The sequence below is a fragment of the Microcaecilia unicolor genome, chromosome 5 (assembly GCF_901765095.1).
Source record: "Microcaecilia unicolor chromosome 5, aMicUni1.1, whole genome shotgun sequence".
NCBI classification, from domain to species: domain Eukaryota; kingdom Metazoa; phylum Chordata; class Amphibia; order Gymnophiona; family Siphonopidae; genus Microcaecilia; species Microcaecilia unicolor.
This window is the reverse complement of record NC_044035.1, coordinates 44,310,625-44,328,104: the sequence shown is the minus strand read 5'-3', so window position 1 is coordinate 44,328,104 and position 17,480 is coordinate 44,310,625.

Sequence of the window (17,480 nt, the reverse complement as noted above, 5' to 3'; positions counted from 1 at the left end):
GGAGCACACCTAAAGATCGAGATTTGGTTTCCTCCTACTTCTGATTCCTGCCTGGCTGCCAACCTGCTGAGCCTGAGTCCTCTGGGCATAACAGAAGGGAGATGGAGCTTGCTATCATCTGCCTTCTGAATCGTGCTGCTCTACATAGATGCCTGGTGTAATGTTTGGGGCAACTAAACCTCCCCAAAGTCCAAAGGCTTGTTTCAGTGGTGTCACTGGAATGCACTAAATGAAGAGCTTTCAACGTCATGGTATGTTGGCTCAATTGACCAAAAGGAGTAAATGCTCATATGTTGCTATTTCACAAGTAAGAAGAGGCATTGCTGGAGGCAGGGTTTGCAACTCTATGCATACTCTTGCATTTTCAAAAGTATATATGCAATTTAATTCAGAAAAACCATCCACACAAATTGTCAGGAGTACATTTTTTTTAATTGAGTTCACACCTTTTCAATAGAATCTCAAGGTGAGCTATATTAAGGTACTGTAGATATCCCTATCCTCAGAGGACTTTCAATCTAAAGAGCCCTTTTACTAAAGGGTGTTAAGCCCTAATGTGAACTTACCTCTGGATTCTATATATGGCGCACCGAGTAGCACATGTTAAACTGTGCGCATGGCCAATTTACACACACAACTCAATTAATTAATGAGCCTATTAGTGTTGATAATGGGCCTATAATGACCAATTATCAACACTAATTGGCAATAATTGGAATTTATGAGTGTATCTTTTTAGGCGTGTTCTAAAATGAAAAGCATGTCAATTCCACCGCATAGCCAAAAAGGGGGCATGGCAATGGGAGGCTTGTAAGTGTGTCAGGGCCATCAATCAAATCTACATGCATGGTTAAAGAATTCAGGGGGAGCGTGCTTAAATTTAAGTGCAGGCATGTACACCACCTTTTTCACTGGTGTAAATGGTTGCGCCTAAATCTAGGCACGTCCACCCAGCCTATGTGCTATTCTATAAACCACGTCTGAATGTATATGCGGCTCACAGAATACTGCTAGGCATGTAAATCGGATGCACCTAAATTTCAGTCGCCATATATAGAATCAGGTTCGTAGCACATAAAAAAAAGACTTACCACAAAATGTGTTAAATCATTTTGAGGTAATTTGACAGTTTGTGCGCACTAATCATGTATTACTAATTTATTTAAAATATTTTTGAAAGGGGCTGTGGCATAGGTGAGGAATGGGTTTAGAAGGATTATCCAGCTAACGCACGCACTATGGGCCAGGTTTACTAAGCCGCGTTAGCATTTTTAACAAACATAAATGATGTACACGCGTTAAACGGTAGCATGCCCATAGAAATGTATAGGCGCGTTAGCGTTTAAAGAGCCTTAAATTTACAGGCATGTTAAAAATGCTAACACACCTTAGTAAACATACTCCTATGATTAGCATGTACTAACTACAGACTTAATATGGGAACACTAAGCACTTCCTTAGTAGGAGGTGGTAATTGCTTCCATGTTAATTTTGTGCAAGCCCTGTGTGCTAATGGATACATTAGCATTGGACCCACAGAAAAAATTATAGATAGATATTACAAAATCTATAAATACTGCTGCATTAAACCTGGGCTTAGCGTGGGAAACTCCTGCGTTAAAATGCATTAAGCTCCTAAGTTTGTATCTGTGGCAATAGAGGGTTAAGTGATGTACCTAAGGTCACAAGGCGCATCAGCAGAATTTGAACCCTGACTTCTTTGGTTCTTAGCCTGCTGCTCCAACGCCTAGGCAGGTACTTTTGCTGAAATAATTTTCAAAGTGAAAGCATGTGCTACTCTCACTTTGCATATCCAGCAAACAGCATAGTGCTTAAACATGTCACAACCCAATGGATTAACAAATCAAGTAACTGTAGTAACCTTGGCTTGGACAACTGAGGAGCAAAGTCATTGAATGACAAAAGGTATTCATGACAGTGGCTGCCACAGACAGCCAGTGGTGACTATTTTAAAATCTCGTCTCTGCTCTCTTTTCAGGAAAGCGTATGCATCAGAAGTTAAGAATGAAATCTTGCAGTCTGGTGCTTTTAGGGGTCCTTTTACTAAGCTGCAGCAAAAGGGGGCCTGTGCTGGCGTAAGCGTGCGTTTTTGATGTGCCCTGAGGCCCCCTTTAACCACAGTGGGTAAAAGGCTGTTTTTTTCAAATAAAGAAATGGGAATGCGGCAAGTGAAGTTTTTTGGGGGGAGGAGCACTTACCACCACCCATTGAGGTGTAGCCCGCGTTGGGCTCACCACCGCTTACTAAAAGACTCCCTTAGTGAATACAAAATTTGGGGTAGGTTCAAATTCAGGTCTTCACGAAGTAACTTGAGAACCCAGAGAACTGGGCTCAATTCCCACTGCAGCTTCTTGTGATTCTGGACAAGTCACTTAACCCTCCATTGCCCCATGTACAAAATAAGTACCTGTGTATAATATGTAAACCAGTTGCTTTTACATGTCTTGAATAACCAATAAAGATAATATGTAAACCACTTTTTAACCACAGACAGGCAATATATCAAATCACGTCTCCTTTTCCTATAGCATAGATGACAATTTCTGTACACTGCCTTGAGGTGGTAAATAAATCCTAATAAATAAATAGGTATTTGCGAGGTCAGCATTGCCTTTATAAATTTTCATTGCAAACAGTTCAGGTGCTTACATTTCTAGTTTCCTGTGGACAAAACAAATTACAAAATGCTTTTGTAACATATCATAATAACATAGTGGATGATGGCAGGTGCATCCAGTCTGTCCAACAAAATAAACTCATTACATATGGTACGATGTGATAGTTCATATGTATACCTGATCTTGATTTGTCTTTGCCATTTTCATGGCACAGGAGTCTGCTCAGCATTGTCCTTGTTCTACATTTCTGAATTTGTTGAAGCCCCTGAAAAGCTCCACTGCAGCCCATCCAAATCTATTCAGCCACTATTCAGCATTGGCTTTGCTTCCCAATTAGCAGTGTTGCTACCTAATCTCTGTTAAGCTTCTTTGGATCCATTCCTTCCAAACACGATTCCTTTGTGTTTATCCCATGCATTTTAAAATTATGTTACCATTTGAATCTCCACCACCTGCCATGGAAGGGCATTCCAGGTACCTACCGCCTTCACAGTGAAAAAATATTTCCTGACATTATTGCTGAGTCAACCCCTGTCAACACCATCTCTGGAAAATATTTGTCTGCGGATTTATACCTTTTAAATATTCGAATGTCTGTATCATATCACCCCAGTTTCTCCTTTCCTTGAGGGTATACAAGTTCAGGTCAGCAAGTCTCTCCTTGTATGTCTTGCTACGCAAACCCCATACCATTTTTGTCGCTTTTGTCTGAACTGCTTCAAGTCTTTTTACATCCTTACCAAGATACAGCCTCCAAAACTGAATACAAGTGGGGCTTCACCAACAACTTGCATCAACACTTCCTTTCTTCTACTGGTTATATTCCCCCTCTATACAGCATAGCATCCATCTGGCTACAGCCACCACCTTGTTGCATTATTTCGTCACCTTGAGATCCTCGGACACCATCACCCTCAGGTCCCTCTCCTGAGCTGAGCTTACCAATCTCTCCCCTTCTATCTGGTACATCTCTTTTGGATTTCTGCACCCAAGTGCAACACTCTGCACGTATTCACATTAAATTTTAACTGCCAGACCCTTGACCATACTTCCAACATTGGGAGATCCCTTCTCATGGTTTCTACTCCTTCCAGGGTATCCACTCTATTGGCAATCTCCGTGTCATCCACAAAAAATGCAAACTTTTCTTTCTAACCCTTCAGCAATGTTTCTCACAAATATATTAAACAGAATCGGCCCCAGCACCGACCCCTGAGGCACTCCACTACTCACCTTCCTTTCCTCCAAGCGGATTCCATTTACCACCACCTTCTGCTGCCTGTCAGTCAACCAGTTTCCAATTCAGTTCACCACTTTGGGTCCTATGTTCAGCCCTCTCAGCTTATTCATCAGTCTTCTTTGAGGGACCATATCAAAGGTTCTGCTGAAATCCAAGTAGATTGCATCTAGCGTATATCCTTCATCCAGTTCTTTGGTCATCCAGTCAAAGAAGTGATGAGAAATTTTGCAACTGACTCGTGGAAAATGTTTATACTTCCTAACTTCATACATAAGTTTAGTCTTTGATTGTAGAGTAACCTACAAAGGTTTTTCTATGTATAACTGCATGTAACATGCATAGAACGTGTGTGCTTACTTTTTCACAGTCTGAGGTGAGTTTAATAACAGGTCACCTAGATGGAAAGGGCAAGTAAGCATTTATTTTGCATTATTTTAAACAGACACAGATGCCTATCCAGCTTATAATCGAAAGAGAAAAATGCCTATATTTCAACCCAAATCGGGAGATGGGCGTTTTTCTCGCAAAGGCACCCAAATCGGTATAATTGAAAGCCGATTTTGGCCGTTTCCAACTGCACTCTGTCGCGGAAACGAATAAAGTTGACGGGGGCGTGTCGGAGGCGTGGTGGAGTGGTTATCGGCCGAGGAGAGATGGGCATCTTTAGCTGATAATCGAAAAAAAAAGGCATTTTTACCGTGATTTTGGGTCACTTTTTTTGGACCCTTTTTTTTTTCACGAACAAGTCCCAAAAACGTGCCCCAAGTGCCCAGATGACCACTGGAGGGAATCGGGGATGACCTCCCCGGACTCCCCCAGTGGTCACTAACCCCCTCCCACCAAAAACCCCCCACTTTAAAAACTTTTTTCCAGCCTCTATGCCAGCCTCAAATGCCGTACGCACCTCCATGACAGCAGAATGTGTTCTATCCTGTGACAGTCTTTCCCTGGGTCAGATGTGGCTCTCGGGTGCACTACAGGGTCACATCAGCATTGCATTGTGGTGGGTGTAGGGTATTGGGCTCCGTGATGTCATTAGCTTGTGTTATAGTCTCACGATGTTGGTAGTTGGTAGGCTCTTCTCCCATGGTGCTTTTCCCCCTGCCTACTGGGTCAGAGAGTGTGTCCAGTTTTGTTTCCGGTATTTCACGAGGTAGTGGCCATTTTTGTAAGCCAGTTTTAGATCCCTTTCATGTGTTAGCCACGTTAGAGAACTTAGTTCTTACCTTGAATGTGGCTGAAAGAGGGCATTGTACAGCATTCTGCCAGCTCTGACCTACTGCTCATCTCAGTACCAGGGAGACTCGTTGCCAGTGGGGCACAACCTCTGTTCTGCTGTTAACTGTGAGTAAACGTGCTTATTCCTATAAATGACGTTTTCAGAGAGATTAGTCTTCAGGTGTAAACTGGTGTGCCAATGTTATACAGCGGCAGCAAGTCCTAGAGGCCTGCGTGTATGCAGGTCCCTGGAGCACTTTTAGTGGGTACCGCAGTGCACTTCAGCCAGGTGGACCCAGGCCCATCCCCCCCTACCTGTAACACTTGTGCTGGTAAATGGGAGGCCTCCAAAACCCACTGTACCCACATGTAGGTGCCCCCTTCACCCCTAAGAGCTATGGTAGTGTTGTACATTTGTGGGTAGTGGGTTTTGGGGGAGGGGGTTGGGTGCTCAGCACCCGTGGTAAGGGAGCTATGCATGTGGGAGCTTTTTCTGAAGTCCACCGCACTGACCTAGAGGCATATTTTCAAAGCACTTTGGGAGGCTAAGTTCCATAGGTTTCTATGGAACTTTGGGAGGCCAAGTGCTTTGAAAATGAGCCTGATAGGGTGCCCAGTTGGTGTCCTGGCATATCAGGGGGCCAGAGTACTACGAATCCTGGCCCCTCCCATGACCAAATGGCTCGGATTAGGACGTTTTTGAGCTGGGTGTTTGTAGTTTCCATTATCGCTAAAAAAAAACAAACACCCAACTCAAAAACGTCCATTTTTTCGAAAATACGGTTCGGCCCACCCCTTCACGGACCCGTTCTCGGAGATAAACGCCCATGGAGATAGGCGTTTGCGTTCGATCATGCCCCTCCACGTATCTTTATAAACCATCAGCTGAAACCTGCCAAATTTGTGGCTGCAATGTGGCCACAGATTTAAATGTACACAGCTGAAGTACATATTTTATAAGACATTGAGCATTTTTTGACACCACTCATACTCTGCCCAAACTACTGGAGCTGATCTAGGATGGAGCTTATGTTCTAAAGGCACATAAGCACCTCTGTTACCTCTGTGACACGGGCTGCACATACTGCAGCAGGACATGTTTATCCACTCCTACCCTAGCTGAGATAATATTTAACCATCTCTTTGACCTCATGTGCACCTTTCTTTAAATTAGTCACCTTACTTTCTAACTCCTCGTACTCTCTTACCTATCTGTAGCTTCCATCTTTACTTATGCCCTACACTGTCAATTAAAATGTTCTATTGTGTATTTTGTTGACATTGTAAGTAGTATACTATGCCATACTTTGTATTGTTATTTGAATAATTTCATCGCTGCACTTGTCTATTGTTCATGTTTGATTTACTCTTACTGTACATCATTTTGAGTAAATTCCTTCAAAAAAGGTGATATATAAATCCTAATAAATTATATACACAGATAGATCGATAGATAAATATAGATATAGATTAGATATACAGAGAGAGAGAGAGAAACTTAAAATAGGAGCCTTTTTGGATTTCTTTAGTAGAAGTCATATTTACCTGTATGGTTCCATTAGCCTTCCTGTCCATTTAAGTGAACTTGGACCTTTTGCTTTTTAGATGTACCATTGATTGGGTGGTAGTGGAGGAGTTGAAGTGGGATGAGATACAGTGCAGTGACGTTTCTGACAAAAAAGCAAAAGAAGAGAGGAAGAAGAAAATAGTGAAATGAACTGTGGTCTTTGGGGTACAGGCAGGTCCTTTTAATACCAAAATTCACCTATCCCAGAGCTAGTTAGACATCCTACATGAACCTTTAGTCTTATGCTGCTGTCAGTTAACTTTCAGGCCCCTAATTACCCCCCTCCCTCCCACACACCCCAAAAATATGCTTTTATATATTAAACTTTATTGTGTGTATATGTCGCACACACACTTGAAAGTTTCAAAGGTTATTTAACTGAGTAAATTTCACTGTCACACACAAACTCAGACCTGATAACATATTGAATTATCATCGCTTTCAGGAGGAAAAAGCTTCCTTCAGATACCTGTGTCTTAGTCTTTTTGAAGTAACAAATATCTCAGGCTGAAAAATCTCACATCAGCCACTGAAAAATAAAACTGAAAAGTCCAGTTCTTTTATGCCAAATCATTCCTGTGAAAAGTCCTCAAAGTACTCCAGCCACAACAGTCCATTACAGCAAACATCACTGAGCTGTGCCAGTAAGGAAACCAGCTCAAAATCCAATTATCTATTAATTGATGATGCCCCGTGATTAATTGTAAAGAAAAATTCTGTCACATTCCTGCAAGACCAGACTCCACTGTAAGGAGGTCATCAAGTCCTTTTATCAGCCCCTGAGGCTGACCGTGGCACCAGGCAGTCTGAGCCCATGTTGTACATTCGGACACTGCAATGTGTTTGTTTTGGTGTAAGGCTGAGTGTAATTGGGGTTAAAAAAATAACAACAACAAAAATGGCAATGATAGACACATCCCTGAAGTCAACTCAACGGAAGTTAAAGAATGTGAAAAAAACAGAAAGAAATTAATGCAACTTAGACACAGGATCTTTTGCAGTTGAGATGTGCAGCTTTTTGCTTCCTCATGGTATCAAAACTCAGACATTACAAAAACAAATTTAAATGAAAAAAACAAACAAACAAAGAAAACCTGAAATAGGCTAGGCTGTTATAGATCCCTACACAGAAATTACACACTAGCAAAATATCTTCTGTCAGTCACACATGCAAAACATAGACAGACCCTCGCTCCAGAATCAAATCAGAAGCATGCAGCAAAAATAGAAATGGAAACCTCAAGAAGTTAGACAGCATGTAAGTATTATATAACGCTGGAGAAGTCGACCCAGAAATCCATTTCCTGCTGTACTGTGCAGAATGCAATGAGATTGACAGAGAAAATAAATGATTTTCCAGGAAAGATTCTATTGTCATCTTTGGTTTAATCAAGTATTGACAATGAAATGACTATGGTGCAACCAAAATTATAAACCCCAGACTGCCAAGATTGTATCAAATAGAACTGCCTGTTTGTAAGTGATTTTGTGACAAATTGCTTCCTGCATGTCTTTATATGCTGTCATTTACTATGTTACTATGAGAACAGAAGAACTGCCCTACGGAGCCTATCAAGTCCAGTATCCTATTCTGACAGTGGCCAATCCAGATCAGAAGTACCTGGCAGGATCCTAACGAGTAGATAAATACCATACTGCTTATCCCAACAGATATGCAATGGCATTCCACGAGTCCACCTTAATAACAGTTTCTGGACATTTCCTCCAAGAACTTGTACAAACCTTTTAAAACTTAGGTATGTTAACTGCTGTTACCACATTCTCCAGCAACAAATTCCAGAGCTTAATTATGTGTTAAATAAAAATTATTTTCTCTGTTTAAAATATATTAGATTGTGCTAAAAAGTGGCCTTAGTGTATCCTTGCCCAGGTCAATCCCGCACGATAAGGTCATTTTTACTGCTGGGGTAAAATGGCCGATTTTTCAATTTTCCAAATTAATGGCCATGTGCTAATTTTCCCATTAGCATGTGAACCATTACTGTCATATGTATATATACAAAGAAAGTGGGAACGAAAGAGGACTGGACAAACCTCAGGATCGATGAAGTTAAATATTTATTGTTTTGATGTGTATAAAAACTACAGAATAAACATAAAAATCACTACATAAAAATTCAATGTGTGTAAAACAGTACACCATAAAATAAAATCAGTGCTTAAATATCAACATTACACCATGAATGTAAAATTTGTCCTCTAAACTCATCAGTGCCCTAGATTGACACTGCACCGTGTTTCAGGATATAATGTGCCTGCCTCAAGAGTCTAACAATGAGTAAATAGAGTCAAATGGTGATGCTGGGCGAAAAAAAGCAAAGAGGTCTTTAAAAAGATATCAAAAAAGCAAAAAAACAGTTACTCCAAATGCGTGATATGGAGCGTCAGTGCTCATTCACTGCCTGAGGCAGGCACGTTATATGCCGAACCATGGTGTTGTGTCGAGTCTAGAGTACTGATGAGTTTAGAGCACTGATTTTACATTCATGGTGTAAGCCTGCCAAAAACACAAATAGTATTTCTTAAAAACATGTGGAGCCAAATTAAATCCACGCTCATAGTAATTGTTGAATTGTACCATGAAAGGCCAGTTGTTAGCCTCAGAATAAAGAAAATCAAAAAAGGGGGGTGATCAAGCAGGAGAAATAATAACGAACGCTTACCGCATAAGTCAACTTTCTACTGCAAGCCTACCGATAGAAATGCTTTCTTGTATTATACTAGATTCCATAACCCATGCTTGAAAAGAAGTCTCCTTATGGTCAGCTCCTAAGGCTGAAGAAAGCATCCATCATGAAGGCATAGTTTGCCAAAAGATGATATCCCGACAGATACATAAAGGAGGGATATGACAAAGCAAGAACCAAACTTAGAAGTGATCTTCTGTCAACACGACTGGATAAACCTGTCCCAGATGTGGCAAGCACCCTGAGATATTCACATATAGTGGGAAGAATACAACGTATTATCAAGAGGCACTGGCATATTTTGGAAGGCCATGAATGTTTTAGGGAAAAGAATTTGGTTGTGGGATACTCTAGGGAAGAAATTTAAAGGAAAAGATGGTTTCATTCACCCTTCCAGAGCCCGTAGGTGATTCCCTATCTGCTATCCTTTGTGGTCATAGGAAATGTGGAAGATGTAGCATTTATATACATGCCCTGGAGATGTCTATGTTTTGTCATCCACAGACATACAAAACGTATAGTTTGAAATATTCATTCTACTGTAATTCTTAACAAGTCATATATATCATACACAATTACTGTATGTTAGAAAAAACAAATGTTTGGTTAAGACCCTAATCATAGAGCACAGAAGCTGTATCAGCCGCAATGTTTTGTTCACACCTCTAGTAGAACATTGGAACACAGCCAATTATTCCATTGGAGATCTAGTTTTTTGTTTTTAAGATTTTTGAGTGTTCTTGGAGAGTAAAATAAATGACTTTTGAGAGAAGAACAGAAGACCATTTTTTAATGAAAACATTGGCACCACATGGATTAAATTCCAAACTTGATTTGAGACCTTTTTTTTATAATTTAGAATGAACTTTTTGTTTTTTAATCCATGCATTTATGCATTCAAGCTGCTTTTCATTTCCTTCACCCTTCTCTTTCTCTAACTTTCCTTTTCTTTCTACTTTTTCCCCTCCTCCCTTCTCCCTCTCTGTTCTTCTCTCTCCTTTCTTCTCTCTTCCTTTCTTTTCTCGCCCCCTTTCTATCTCTCCCTCCCTCTTCTTCCCCTTTTTTCCCTTTTCCCCCAAACTCCACACCCCATAATCCCACTATCCATACACCTCACCCCTTTTTTCTTTTCTTCATTTCATCTTATTCTTCCTCTTTTTTCTTTTCCCCTTCCCCTTTCTCCCTTTTCTACTCTTTTCCCCCCTCTCCTTTCATTTCCCCCCTCTTTCTCTTCCTTTCTTTCTTTTTTCCTTCTTCCATCCTTTTACCCTCCTTTTACTTTTTATCCTTCCCCCTTCTTCTCCTCCCCAACCTCCTTCACCTTCTCTTCTTCCCCTCCCCCACCCCTCCTCCTCTTCTACCTTTGACTCGTCCTCTTTTTTCTCTCTTCATTTCTCTTTCATCCTTTTCCTCTGTTTTCTTTCCTTGTTTTCCTTACCCCACCTATTCTTTTTCTTCCCTTTATCTCCTTTCTGTTTTCCTTCTCCCTTTTCCCTTCCCCCTCCTTCCTTTTTTGCCCTTACCTGAAGAGAATATGGTACATGAAGGGCACTGTAAGAGTATCAGGTGTTTGCACCAAGAAAACAAAGGGGCCCTATTACAAAGCCGCATAAGCGTCTACACGTGCCTAATGTGCGCCAAAATGGAGTTATCGGCCAACTACCATGTGGCTCTTGCGGTAATTTCATTTTTGGCGTACATCCAATATGCGTGTCTGAAAAATATTTTTTATTTTCAGGTGCACTTAACGGACTCACGCCAATTGGCATTTGGCTCGCGTAGGTCATTACCGCACGGTTACCACATGAGTCTTTACTGCTAGGTCAATGATTGGTGGTAAGGTCTCAGACCCAAAATAGGCACGCAGGAATTTGGTTTTGCCGCATGTCCGTTTTTGGCAAAAATCTTTAAAAGGTCTTTTTTACATGCGCATTAAAAAATGGATCGGCGCATGCCCAAAACCCGCGCCTACACTACTGCAAGCCATTTTCAGTGCGCCTTTGAAAAGGACCCCTAAGCTAATTTAAGAGATGCTAGCAGATATGAGCCCTGTCCACTTCCCATGTGTTTTCCTCATGCTTCATTCTGCCATTCCAGTGACCCAAAAAGCTGTCAAGTCATGTCCCAAAGCATTTCAGAATAAAAAAAAAATAAAACATCATCAGAAAATGAAGGAGGTTCTGCATATTTCCGATCTGGTGTTTCAAGAACATTCTTGGATACAACACATCCCCTTCGGTGTTTTTTTTTTTTTTTTTTTTAGAAAATAAAACATAGGGAAACATAAACTTTGAATGGGGAGATAAAGATCATATTTCCTCCTATTTACCAAGTCTGAGCCTTGTGAATAATTTACATACAATGAATAAACACGAGTTATTTTATGTGTGAGAAATATCTATTGACCCTGCTTTCTGAGGTTTCTGGCTATTAATGCTGCTTTACCAGGCTCCATTTAATGCTTCAACCAGGCCTTTAACAGAAGAAGTAAATGACACCGGCTGCACATACTTTAGCAGGACAGGTTTATCCACTCCTACCCTAGCTAAGATAACGTTCAAACACTTTTCTGACCTCATTTGCAACTTTCTTTCAACTAGCCCCTTAGGGCCTCTTTTACAAAGCCATGCGACCAATTCTCTGTGCGACAAATGAGAGGAAGCCCATTCAGTTCCTATGGGCTTCCTATTTGCTGAACGGGAATCGCTAATGTGGCTTTGTAAAAGAGGCCCTTATTTTCTTACTCCTGTTACTCTATCTTATCTATCTGTATGTTCCATCTTTGCTTACACCTTATACTATCTATTAAAATGTTTTATTACGTATCATGTTGACACTGTAAGTAGTATACTATCCAGCTTATTTTCGAAAGAGATCGCCGCCCATGTTCCGACACAAATCGGGAGATGGGTGTCGATCTCCTGAATCCGGCCAAATCGGCATAATCAAAAGCCGATTTTGGGTGGCTTCAACTGCGTTGCGTCGCGGGGCCGGTGAAAGTTCAAAGGGGGCGTGTCGGCATGGTAGCGAAGGTGGGATGAGGGCGTGCGTTGAGATGGCCGGCTTCGCCCGATAATGGAAAAAAGAAAGCCGGACGTCACGAGAATTTGGTCTGCTTTATTTGGACCCTTTTTTTCAGGTCCAAGTCCCTAAAAAGGGCCCCAACTGACCAGATGGCCACCGGAGGGAATCGGGGATGACCTCCCCTGACTCCCCCAGAGGTCACTAACCCCCTCCCACTCTCAACAACTTTTAAAACTTTTTTTGCCAGCCTGTATGCCAGCCTCAAATGTCGTACCCAGCTCCCTGACAGCAATATGCAGGTCCCTGGAGCAGTTTGTAGTGGGTGCATTGGACTTCAGGCAGGAGGACCCAGACCCATCACTCCCCTACCTGTTACACTTGTGGTGGTAAATGGTAGCTCTCCAAACCCCCCCCCCCAAAACCCACTGTACCCACATGTAAGTGCCCCCCTTCAGCCCTTAGGGCTATGATAATGCTGTAGAGTTGTGGCCAGTGGGTTTTGGGGGGGATTTGGGGGGCTCAGCACCCAAGGGAAGGGTGCTATGCACCTGGAAGCTAATTGGGGGTTTTTAAAGTGCCCCCTAGGGTACCCGGTTGGTGTCCTGGCATGTCAGAGGGGCCAGTGCATAATGCTGGCTCCTCCCATGCCCAAATGCCTTACATTTTGCCGGGTTTGAGATGGCCGGCTCCGGTTTCCATTATGACTGAAAATCGGAGTCAGCCATCTCATCTAACCCCGGCGAATGATTTGGCCGGCGCCAAGCATATTTTCAAAATACGTGGAGCCGGCCCTGAAGATGGCCGCCCATCGATTTGGCCGGCGCCGTTCGATTATGCCCCCACGCCATACTCTGTATTGTTGTTTGAATATTTTTACTGCTGTAATTGTCTATTGCTTATGTTTAATTTATTCTTGCTGTACACCGCCTTGAGTGAATTCCTTCAAAAAGGCAGTAAATAAATCCTAATAAATAAATAAATAATACCTACTTGCAGCTGTTGATCTGCTTTATCTTAGGCACTTTAAAAGAATGAAGGATAAGGTGGATGGATTCTAGAAGCTGATGTTCTCCAGTTGTACCTCCTTGAGATATAGAGGTGTACGCACTGAAACTTGTGCAGAAAGATTCACACGTTAAAAAAATTTAACATGTATGGTGAAATGCCACTTAACAAGGCACACTCAGAGGATATTCTATAAAATGTGCACTAGTAAAACAGCAAAAAGTAGCGAGATCAACACGACACTCCCAAGACACCGTGGGTACGAGTAATAAAATGTTTTATTAAATGAAAATTTAAAAAGACTCGACGCGGAGCCGTGTTTCATTGCTGCCTCCACGCTTCTAGTTTAGCGACACTGCCTCTGCTTTTAGCTCCAGTTTTGAATGATTATTTTTTTAAAGCGCATTCATCTGTCATTAGCCTTTTTAAAGGCTTGATTTGACTACCTCATTTATGGTGTTCCATTCATTGGTTTACACAACAAACAGACTCCTGAAGCAGGCGTTTTTCGCCGAAACACGGCTCCGTGTCGAGTCTTTTTAAATGTTCATTTAATAAAGCATTTTATTACTCGTACCCACGGTGTCTTGGGAGTGTCGTGTTGATCTCGCTACTTTTTGCTGTTTTTCTATTTTTATCCACGTAGCGGATCCAGTTTCTCCACTTTTTGTTGGTTTTTGTTTTCTCACAAAATATGCACTAACATTTACGCACTAACATTACATAAGTTAATGTTTAGTGTAATGGCATTTTGTTTGCTGTTAGGCAGGAGATCCACTTACGTACATAACATAAAATACACGCGTATTTCTGTCATTTAGGCACAAAAGGCTTACACCAGCTCTGTGTCCAGCATAGGACCTAATATGTAAGGGGTCCTTTTACAAAGGTGCGTTAGGCTCTACGCGCATGTAGCGCACACCCAAATGAGACTAGCGCTAGGCTACTGCGCCCCGGTGGTAAATTCAGATAGCGCTCGTGCCTATAACGTCTGGGTGATTTATTTATTTATTTCCTCCCATGCACACTATTTCCAGCAGTTGGCGCACACCTACTGGTCATCACATGTGTAGTGCATGACCTCTTACTGCTAGATCAATGGGTGGCATTAAGGGCTCAGGCCACTTTTAGGCACGCGCTGGATCCAGTTTTACCTCACGTCCTTTTCCTGTCCCATTAAAAAAAGCCCTTCTTCCCCAGACGCAGTAAAAACTGGCCCGGCGAACGCCTAATACACGCACCCACACTACCGCAGGCCCCTAAGTTTTATGTGCATATTTAAGTGGTTATGCCAGAATTATATAAAGCAATTTTCAGGACCATCAGAAATTATATTTCAATCTTTACCAACCGGGTGTGATCATATCTCATTTCAGTTCTTCATCGGTTCACATATTTTAGTCCATATTAATTAGTAACTCTTTCTACTTAATTCTACTTAACAATAAATATTTCGTTTTTTAATTTTCTTAAAAAGCTCAATAATATTCATATCACCAACATAATATGCATTTCTCAAAGCTTTTACTTATCTTCTCATATCCATGTGGTTTGAGCGTGAGCTTGAACTTCATCTTTTTCATAGCGAGTCAGTCTGACATAGCGCCATGTTTTACTTACTACCTGCATCAGGGAAAACGACTTCATTTTGTTATCTTCAGTACATTAGTATAAGAAGCCTTATATTAAACATAAGCGCACAACTATGGAATGGGCTCCCAAAAGCTGTGGAAACAATCCACGACCACTTGAACTTCAGGAAATCACTAAAAACCAACCTCTTCAAAAAGGCTTACCCCAACGACCCCACGTAACCCTCTTCACCTACCAACACAGCATGACTATGATCGAACAGGACAACACGCAATCTTCATCCATTCCGACCCTCCACTTATACCTCATACAATCACTATACAACTTTGTATTTGCTATCTACCGACTGGGCAAACGCCTTTGAGGGTACTATGTAAGCCACATTGAGCCTGCAAATAGGTGGGAAAATGTGGGGTACAAATGCAATAAGTAAATAAATAAACGTCTACATTCCTTTAGAGACCAGGCTCCTTCCTGATGCTCTCTGGGTGATTCATTATAGGTGCCTAATTATGGAATTACCCTTTATAAGGGCAAAAAAAAAATGACCCCAATTTTATCCGGTTAGCAATACAGATAGCAGGCTGAATATTGCTACTATCTAGATAGTACCAGTGGTCAACAGTGAATCTGGGCATTCAGGTTAATCACTATCTGGATGCCAGCACAGAATATCTAGATTTAATTCAGCCGCTGCAGCCGGCATTAAAAAAAAATACCGACCATCCCAGCTGAATATCAACTCGAATATATTAAAACACCACAGCGGTGTTTAAAAAAATTATGTCTGTGGCAATGAATATTGACCCATAAGTCTGCAGCTGAAAATCCACCTAAATTTAGGTAATGTATTTGCCTAGATTTAAATCCCAAGTTAGTGGTCTAGTTCTGGAAATCCATGCAGAGCTCCTATCAGTTTTTTTTTTTCACTTGTTTTAAACCATTACCATTTTTAGGATGTAAACTTGGCAGCCTTATGAATCTAGGATACAAAGAGGGGCATACTACTACTACTTAACATTTCTAGAGCGCTACTAGGGTTACGCAGCGCTGTACAGTTTAACAAAGAAGGACAGTCCCTGCTCAAAGGAGCTTACAATCTAAAGGACTAAATGTCAAGTTGGGGCAGTCAAGATTTCCTGAATAGAGGTGTAGTGGTTAGGTGCCGAAGGCGACATTGAAGAGGTGGGCTTTGAGCAAGGATTTGAAGATGGGCAGGGAGGGGGCCTGGCGTATGGGCTCAGGGAGTTTATTCCAAGCATGGGGTGAGGTGAGGCAGAAAGGGCAGAGCCTGGAGTTGGCGGTGGTGGAGAAGGGTACTGAGAGGAGGGATTTATCTTGAGAGCGGAGGTTATGGATAGGAACGTAAGGGGAGATGAGGGTAGAGAGGTAAGGAGGGGCTGCAGATCGAGTGCATTTGTAGGTTAGTAGGAGAAGCTTGAACTGTATGCGGTACCTGATCAGAAGCCAGTGAAGTGACTTGAGGAGAGGGGTGATATGAGTATATCGGTCCAGGTGGAAGATAAGACGTGCAGAAAGGGACGCCCAAGTCCTCGCAAAACGTCCCGATGGAAGGGCGGGGAAACCCGTATTATCTAAACAAGATGGATGTCCATCTTTCATTTCGATAATACAGTCGGGGACGTCCAAATCTTGAAAATTAGGTTGTCCTTAGAGATGGTCGTCCTTAGACTTGGTCGTTTCTGATTTTCGGCGATCATGGAAACCAAGGACACCCATCTCAGAAATGACCAAATGCAAGCCGTTTGGTCATGGGAGGAGCCAGCATTTGTAGTGCACTGGTCCCCCTGACATGCCAGGACATCAACCAGGCACCCTAGGGGGCACTGCAGTGGACTTCATAAATTGCTCCCAGATACATAGCTCCCTTACATTGTGTGCTGAGCTCCCCCAACCACCCCCAAAACCCACTACCCACAACTGTACACCATTACCATAGCCCTTATGGGTGAAGGGGGACACCTAGAGGTGGGTACAGTGGATTTTTGGTGGGTTTTGGAGTGCTTGCTGTTTCCTCCACAAACGTAACAGGTAGGGAGGGGGATGGACCTGGGTCTGCCTGCCTGAAGTGCACTGCACCCACTAAAACTGCTCCAGGTACCTGCATACTGCTATCATGGACCTGAGTATGACATCTGAAGCTGGCATAGAGGCTGGCAAAAAATATTTTGAAAGATGTTTTTTGAGGGTGGGAGGGGATTAGTGACCACTGGGGGATTAAAAGGAGGTCATCCCCGATTCTCTCCGGTGGTCATCTGGTCATTTTGGCCACATTTTTGTGCCTTGGTCGTAAGGAAAACAGGATCAGGTAAAGTCATCCAAGTGCTCAACAGGGATGCCCTTTTTTTCCATTATGGGTCGAGGACGTCCATGTGTTAGGCACGCCCAAGTCCTGCCTTCGCTATGCCTCCGATACGCCCCCTTTAACTTTGGCCATCCCTGCGATGGAAAGCAGTTGGGGATGT